Here is an 8,016-nt window from a genome sequence, read left to right as displayed (position 1 = left end):
GCGAAGCGTCAGACTTGACCCTTTAACGTTTTGAACCATTTTCACACCCCACGTTCCGTGTTTTGAGGCCAAGCCCCATTGGCCTGTCCCGTCAAAGCAGAGATCATGCCCACTTAATACGGGATTGCTCATCAATAGGATTTGGGTAATCCAACCGTTTACGAAGCACGCTTTCATTGGGAATAGGCAAGCTTCAAGGTGCAAGTGGGGGGACAGTTGGCATTTTTACCGCCTATAAGAGGGCAATGGATTTCTCCTTTCTCCCCTACACCTTCCAGTCTCCTCTACCTTCCAATCTCCCAAGCTCTCAGCGCCCGAAAAGTTTCTGTCTTCCTCACCACCACCACCACCTCCTCCGACCATGGTCGGATCTGGTTCCAAAGGCAAGTGGGAGGCCTCCTCCGTCACAGAGAAGGAGATAACGGATCTTTGGAGTGCGGGATACCTCGCTGCCACCATCACGCATAGGCTCCCCCCCAAGGGTCAGATCACTCCCACTCTGGAGCCCGGCGAATGGGTCGTCTTCCTTCCCCATTTCCTTAGAGGGTTAAGTTTTCCACTCCACCCATTCGTTCAGCCTTATGTTCTACTACGGGCTAGATTTCCATGATCTAGCCTCGAACTCTTTCCTCCACATCTCGGCTTTTTTCGTCGTGTGTGAGGCTCTTCTCCGCATCCACCCACACTTCGACCTGTGGGTGAAGGTCTTCAATGTGAAGCTGAAGGTGGTCGACGGGCAACACGCGGACTGTGGCGGGGCCATGATCAGCAAGCTACCCAACGCCACGTGGCCCAAAGGGGCCTTCGCCGAGACCGTCAAGATCTGGCAACAATAGTCGTTTTATATCACTAAGCCGTGCCGCACCAAGTGGGCGGCGATTCCGGAGTTCAGATCCGGACCCCCCATGAGGCTCATCCCCTGGACCGCAAAGGGCCTCGACTGGGGGTCTCAGACGGAGGTGCAAACGCTGCAGACGCTTATCACCAACGTGCTGAGCAAAAATGTTGGTCTAACCAACGTAGTGCAGATTATGCTCTTCCGCCGCATACTCCCCTGCCAGCGCCGGACTTCCCCCATGTGGGAGTTCAATCCGGAGGAGCCGCAGACACTGCAGCATTTCCTCAGCATGACGCACGAGGGAATGTGGAAGCTACTCTTCAAGCCGCAGAAGAGCTGGCCTATGGAGACCGAAGACGTCGGCCTCAACGCCAAGAATCCGGCCACTCCGGTAAGTGTTTGATTTTCCGAAGATATATCAAGTTTATGTATTCGATCAATACGAAACTTACCGGCCCATCTTTCTGCAGGGCTGGACCAAGAAGTCGGAGCGGATTAAGAGTCCGGATCCGTTGCCCGAAGACCCAGTCACTCCTCAGCTAGAGGAGATGCTGGTCCCGGCGCCCTATCAGCCGCCGGAGAAGAACACCAAGAAGAAGGGCAAGGGGCTAAAGGATGGGCCCCGCCGCAAAGATCCTTCGGACGTAGTGTCCGGAGAGACCGAGGTTGTCTCCTCTCACGAGGAAGACGAGGACGAAGAGGAGGAGGAGGAAGTGGAGAGTGACTCCCCGCGCGAGACGAGGAGGAGGAAGGGGACAACCTTTGAGAATCCGGAGGGGGCGATGCCGAAGAGGAGGAAGATCACCCTCTCGGTTAGTTCAGACTCAGAGTCCGAACACAGCCCGGAGAGGATTCAAAGGGAGAAGCCCCTGACCGAAACATAAGTATCCAAAACTTACTTGTTCAGTTTTCGCTTAATCTGCCTCTGTTTATATAAATCAAATATTTTCTTCACCTTTCAGCCCTCCGCGCGAGATCCTGATTCCCTCCTCTTCGGGGGGGGGGGGGGGGGGGGGAACTCTATGGCACCTGAAGAGGTGGAGAGTGACGGACCATCGCGCGCCTTCTCCCCCTGCCATGGAGGACACCGAGGTGCTCCCTTCTTATATCTCTATACAGAGGGAGTACTTTGGAAGGAAATTTTTTTGTGGCTTTATATCGTTTCCCTTTCTTGGATCCTAGCTCTGATGATGATTTATGCCACTGAATGCAGACTAGGTATTTCATACCTCGGTGTTGTTGGCAGGACGACAGCGGTGATAGAGAAGAACATAGTCGGAGAGCACAATGTTCCATTCCAGGTACTTTGCACATAGAGAGTGGCCAGCCTTGTTCCTTGGGTCTTGCTGCTCCCTATCTCATCGTTCTGTGAACTGCAGATGTACTATGAGTTAAACCCGATCGATCTTCATGCTGGCGGAGCAGCTGCTGCTGATAACATCATTGCTGCTCTTTTTCGGCTTGTATATTTCCTTACGGAGGGAGTAATTAGTATGATGAATGAATTGATGATCGGATGACCCCTGGTGGTGTATTAGCTTTGGAGAGTTTTCTGTACAAAAGAAAAGAGAATAAAACTGGTTAAAAGTGGGATTTGAACCTAGTGGGCTGGTTCCAGCACGAGGAACTTAACCATTTGAGCTACGCCCGGTTCACATATTGTCCTTTGTAATTATGACCTATAATATGGTTTGTCAAGTCGTAATAGCTGTTGTGCCAAGTTCTGAGAGATTGTTTCTTACTTATCTGTCTTGCCATTATTACTCGTATTTGTATTGTTTGGTCTCTATACTCTGTACCATGCACATTGCTCGCAGAGGTACGATAAGCGAACAACAAAGAATGTTTCACGCTGGCCCTGGTTTGAGATCTCGAGAGAATAGGTGGAAAGCGCCCACGGCATCGGATAATATGATGCCCGGCCCGACCGGTCGAATCATGTCATCCATGCAAATTGCAGTCTGGTGTGATCATATCAGCAAGTTGGCACTCAACAACTCTGCACAAGATCTGCGTGGTAAACGATGCTGCATTGTTCTGAATATCCCTGCACGTACGGCTATGCATGAACCATGATGATAGATGGAGGTGCAACAGTAATAAAGCTAACGCGTTTGGTGCCCGGCGTCGTGTATAAATGGGACCTCTGCATCGCTCTCTCAGAACTCACACCGCTCTCCCCCCACCAAGATCAAGCACTAGAGCTACCTACGTGGTTCAGATTCCAGAGAGCCAGTGTGCACGGCACTCTGTTCTCTTCGGCTAGCTCCACTTCCACCATCATGGCCAACTTCGCCGCCCAGCTCAAGGATAGGTTTTTCGGCCTTGTCGACCGCGTCGCCGGCTGCGGCCGTACTGGGGTCAAGGCGGAGGCCCCCAAGTCGGCGCCGGTGCCGGCCGTGCAGGAGGTATGTTTACATTTTACCCGGAAAAGAAAATTCAACTGTTTTCTACTGTACAATGATTACAGTGTTGTAGCTGGAGAACTCACCGTGCTGCTTTTGTTACTCTTTCAGCACGTCGAGATTCGACCGAGAGGCCCCAATGTGTCAGGAGGATCGGAGGCAGGAGTCAATTAGACACCGCGGATGCTACTCGTTTGTTACTGTCTGCTTATGTCTGCAGTGTTATCGCTTCGTTTGAGATTCACGTGGCTTCCTTTGTTCTGAAAGTTGAAACAGATGATTTTCTTGTCGGTGTGCTTGTGCGTGCCTGGGTGTGTTTTCAATATTCAACAACTTTTTTTTTCATGCCTCGTGACTGAAGTATTAAGCTTAATGATTTCATTGTAATATGTATATTTGATGAAGCAGTAATAAATTTGATTGAAATTTCAAACGCTGTTCAAAACTTACTTTTTTTTGAAACACAGTCCCTTCAGGCCCGATAAATTAGAAAAAGTAGAAGAGACTTGCACCAGGCGAGCCGCCGCCTATGTCATCTGAGTAACCCGTAGCCGACACCCTACAACCAAAACCGAAGCCGCCACTCCGGCATCCACGCCGGCCCGGAGGCCGCGTACCAGACGAGCCGCCCACTCTGCGAGTGCTATCGCTTCGTTTCAGATCCACGGGGCTTCCCTTGTTCTGAAAGTTGAAGCAGATGTTTTTCTTGTCGGTGTGCTTGTACGTGCGTGGGTGTGTTTTCAATATTCAACAAGATTTTTTTTCATACCTCAAAAGTGGTAACTGAAGTATTAAGCTTAATGATTTCACTGTATCATGTATATTTGATGAAGCAATAAATTATTTGATTGAAATTTCACATGCTCACATGCTGTTCAAAAGTTATACATGTATCAGTTCACACACGTAGACTTGAATGTTGCATTAGTAGACAAAAACCCTCCCTCCCGCATAGGTAGACTTGAATGGAGCACTGGTAGATGACCAACACCCCCTACCCCTCCCGCGACGTTTCGTGAGCGTCCTGGGGAAACCTTAGCCACCAACTCGTCTCAAGCCCCCTCCGGTCCTTCCCCCCTCGCCGTTGCCGAGAGGCGCTGTTAGGTGAAGCCCGACCAGCAGCAGTGGTAGCAGGGCCTCCCTCTTCCCCTTTGCAAGCTCACAGAGGCTGGCACGGAACAACCGGGCATGTGGACGCGCTGGGCTCGCACGGGGCAGCGACGACGTGGTCCTCTGGTGACGACGTGGCGATGTCCTGGGAGCCTGCGTGTGGTGCGGCGGTTGCGCGTGCTTCTAGATCGGGTGTCCGGGTGCTTCCTAGGATCCCATGAGATCCGCCTGGATGTGGCACCTGGTAGCCGCCGTGCGGCGCGGGGTGGTGGCAGCGGCCGACTGGGGCACTGCATGGTAGTGGGCTGTGACGGTGTGGTTGCGGGCCGTGATGGCGGTGCCTGTTCGTTCACCGTGTCACCCGTTAGTGCTCCGGTGAATTTCCATGTTGTCATTTCGCGGCTGCAGGTTGTGGCTAGTCTGGCACCTCACGTCGTTGGGCGGGTGGCCGGGGCATGCCAGATGTGGATCCATGCAGGGATCACCGGTTGGGCATCACAAAGGGGTGGCATTGATGAGGTTTTGGGAGAGATGTGTGGCGCCGATATGATAAGGCCACTCCGCACCTGTCGGGGGGATGAACCCCGGGTAGGCAACGAAACCCGGATCCTTTTCAAAAACAACAGGGCCAGCATCGCCCCTCCAGCCGCCCTGCGCTTGGCCGGGTCGCTCGACCCGGCCAGGCCCCTCGACCCGGCCGAACTCTACGACCCGGCCAAGTCCCTCAACTCGGTCTCGACAACCAGCGCAAGACAGCCGAACCCGACACGCCAAGACTTCCCCAACAAGCCAGCTCCACCCTTGGCGTGTTCCTCAACCCAGCCACGGGTCAGCTCCCGTCCCATCCAGACCGTACGATGGGAAGAGTCTTCATCCACCAATGACCGAGGCAACAGTGCCCCGCCCATGCCTCTGGTCAGCCGGAGCGTGGTTACAGTGCCCCTCACCAACTCGCTGACCAGGGCCGGCATGGCAACAGTGCCCTGATGTCTACTACGCAACCTTCTTCTTGTAGACGTTGTTGGGCCTCCAAATGCAGAGGTTTGTAGGACAGTAGAAAATTTCCCTCAAGTGTATGACCTAAGGTTTATCAATCCGTGAGAGGAGTAGGATGAAGATGGTCTCTCTCAAACAACCCTACAACCAAATAACAAAGAGTCTCTTGTGTCCCCCGATGTTTTTAGGGTATATGGAGATATATAGGGGAAAGCAGTCGGTCAGGGGAGCCACGAGGGGCCCACGAGGGTGGAGGGCGTGCCCAGGGGGGGTGGGCACGCCCCCCTGCCTCGTGGCCTCCTTGAAGCTTCCCTGACTTCAGCTCCACGTCTCCTGGATCATGTTCGTTAAAAAAATCACGCTCCCGAAGGTTTCATTCCGTTTGGGCTCTGTCTGATATTCCTTTTCTTCGAAACACTGAAATAGGCAAGAAAACAGCAATATGGGCTGGCCTCCGGTTAATAGGTTAGTCCCAAAATAATATAAAAGTGTATAATAAAGCCCGTAAACATCCAAAACAGATAATATAATAGCATGAATGCTTCATAAATTATAGATACGTTGGAGACGTATCAACATCGCCAAGCTTAATTCCTGCTCGTCCTTGAGTAGGTAAATGATAAAAGAAAGAATTTATAAAGTGTGAATGCTAGCAGGTGCACAAGTTTGATCAATGATAATTTCAGTCACCTTTTCTAGCATCATTATATGTCATAACAGTAGTTCATCTCATAAAACTTCTCAAGATCAAGTAACAAGCTATTCACATGTTAAAGCATAGACCATAAAATTTCTTGAAAACTAGCAAACTTCATTCTCAGTCATCAAACAATTACAGTTCATATTTTCAGGAAGGTTCTATGTCAGAGCTTTGATTTAGCAAACTCCACATACTCAACTATCATATAGTCTTCCATGATTGCTACCACTCAAAGCATATTCTTAGAACAAATAGCATCCATCGAACACAGAGAAATATAGGGGCTTAGTGTTTCGCCTCCCAACTCACTTATCATATAGATAACTGTGAACAATAATAATTCATGATCAAGTATATTTGCATGGCCATATATGCTTAGATCTTTCCCCAACACACGATGCTTGCCAACTAAAGAGTAGGTAGGAATGAGAAGGAATACTACTGACTCTTGCATAAAAGTAAAAGATAGGCCCTTTGCAGAGGGAAGCAAGGATTTGCAGATGTGCCAGAGCTCGATTTTGAAATAGAGATGAAAATAATTTTGAGAGGTATGCTTTCATTGTCAACATAACAACCAAGAGTTCCCAATATCTTCCATACTACATACATTATAGGCGGTTCCCAAACAGAATGGTAAAATTTTTACTCCCCCTCCACCAACAATCATCAATCCATGGCTTGCCCGAAACAACGGGTGCCTCCAACTAACATCAATCCTGGGGGAGTTTTGTTTGCAATTATTTTTGATTTGATTTTGATCTTTTGATCATGGGACTGGGCATCCCAGTTACCAGCCATTTTTCTCGTGAATGATAAGCGGAGTTCACTCATCATGAGAATAACCCACCTAGCATGGAAGATACTGACAGCCCCTAGTTGCTACATGAGCGATTCGGGCATTCAAAACAGATTATTATTTGAAGGTTTAGAGTTTGGCACATGCAAATTTACTTGGAACGGCAGGTAAATACCACAAATAGGTAGATATGGTGGACACTCATGGAAGAAACTTGGTTCAAGGGATTTGGATGCACAAGCAGTATTCCCGCTTAGTACATATATTTAGGCTAGCAAAGGATTCTAAAAAGCAAGCACCACATGTTGGAGGATCTATAACAATATAACTTCTATACAAATACACCCGAGCATAACTCATTACGTTGTCTTCCTTGTCCAACTTCAACTAATTTGCTCAGGTTTGAAAATAATTAATGGGGCTCACAATCATAGAAGATGTCTAAGATAGTATATTTATATGTGAAATTTTTCTTCCTTCAATATTCTTTCATGAATTTTTCAAGTGACCAATACAATGCTTGCTAACCTTCAATAAATTTACTACCTCTACTTCTTAGATGTGAAGTCATTACTCCCAACGGGGTAAGCATATGAAACATATATAATTTAAGATTTATGGCATTCAACTCATTCAACCATTTACTCATCGGATATAAGTGAAGCACACGAGTAAATGACAAACTAATCCAAAAAGCTATAAGTGAAGATCAATGAGTAGTTAAATAATTATGTAGCTATGTGAAGACTCTCTCTCATTTAAGAATTTCAGATATTGGAATTTTATTCAAACAGCAAGCAAAACAAAAGAAAATGGCATTGCAAGGATAGCACGACTCGTGTGAAGAAGCAAAAACTTAGGTTCAACCGATACTAACCGATAATTGTTGAAGAAGAAAGGTGGGATGCCTACCGGGGCATCCCCAAGCTTGGATACTTATGACTTCTTGAAATATTATCTTGGGGGTGCCTTGGGCATCCCCAATCTTGAGCTTTTGTGTCTCCTTAATTCCTTTTATATCTCGGTTTTCTAAATCTCGAAAGCTTCATCCGCACCAAACTCAACAAGAACTCGTGAGATAAGTTAGTATAAACCAATGCAAAAACTTTATCATTTTCTACTGTAAAAATCACAAAAATTATTATTCAACATTGCATACTAAATGTCTCTG

General features: G+C 48.2%; 1 long non-coding RNA gene across 1 annotated transcript; it reads left to right on the top strand.

Moving 5' to 3' along the window:
- Positions 1-3,006: 3,006 nt before the first annotated feature.
- Positions 3,007-3,676, top strand: LOC123042502 (uncharacterized). The gene is made up of 2 exons (XR_006418813.1): positions 3,007-3,246; positions 3,355-3,676. It is a non-coding gene; the product is annotated as an uncharacterized lncRNA (long non-coding RNA).
- Positions 3,677-8,016: the final 4,340 nt, after the last annotated feature.

Source organism: Triticum aestivum, chromosome 2B (assembly GCF_018294505.1).
Source record: "Triticum aestivum cultivar Chinese Spring chromosome 2B, IWGSC CS RefSeq v2.1, whole genome shotgun sequence".
Taxonomy (NCBI): domain Eukaryota; kingdom Viridiplantae; phylum Streptophyta; class Magnoliopsida; order Poales; family Poaceae; genus Triticum; species Triticum aestivum.
The sequence above is the reverse complement of the archived record's forward strand: the minus strand, read 5'-3'. Positions and strand labels throughout refer to the sequence as shown.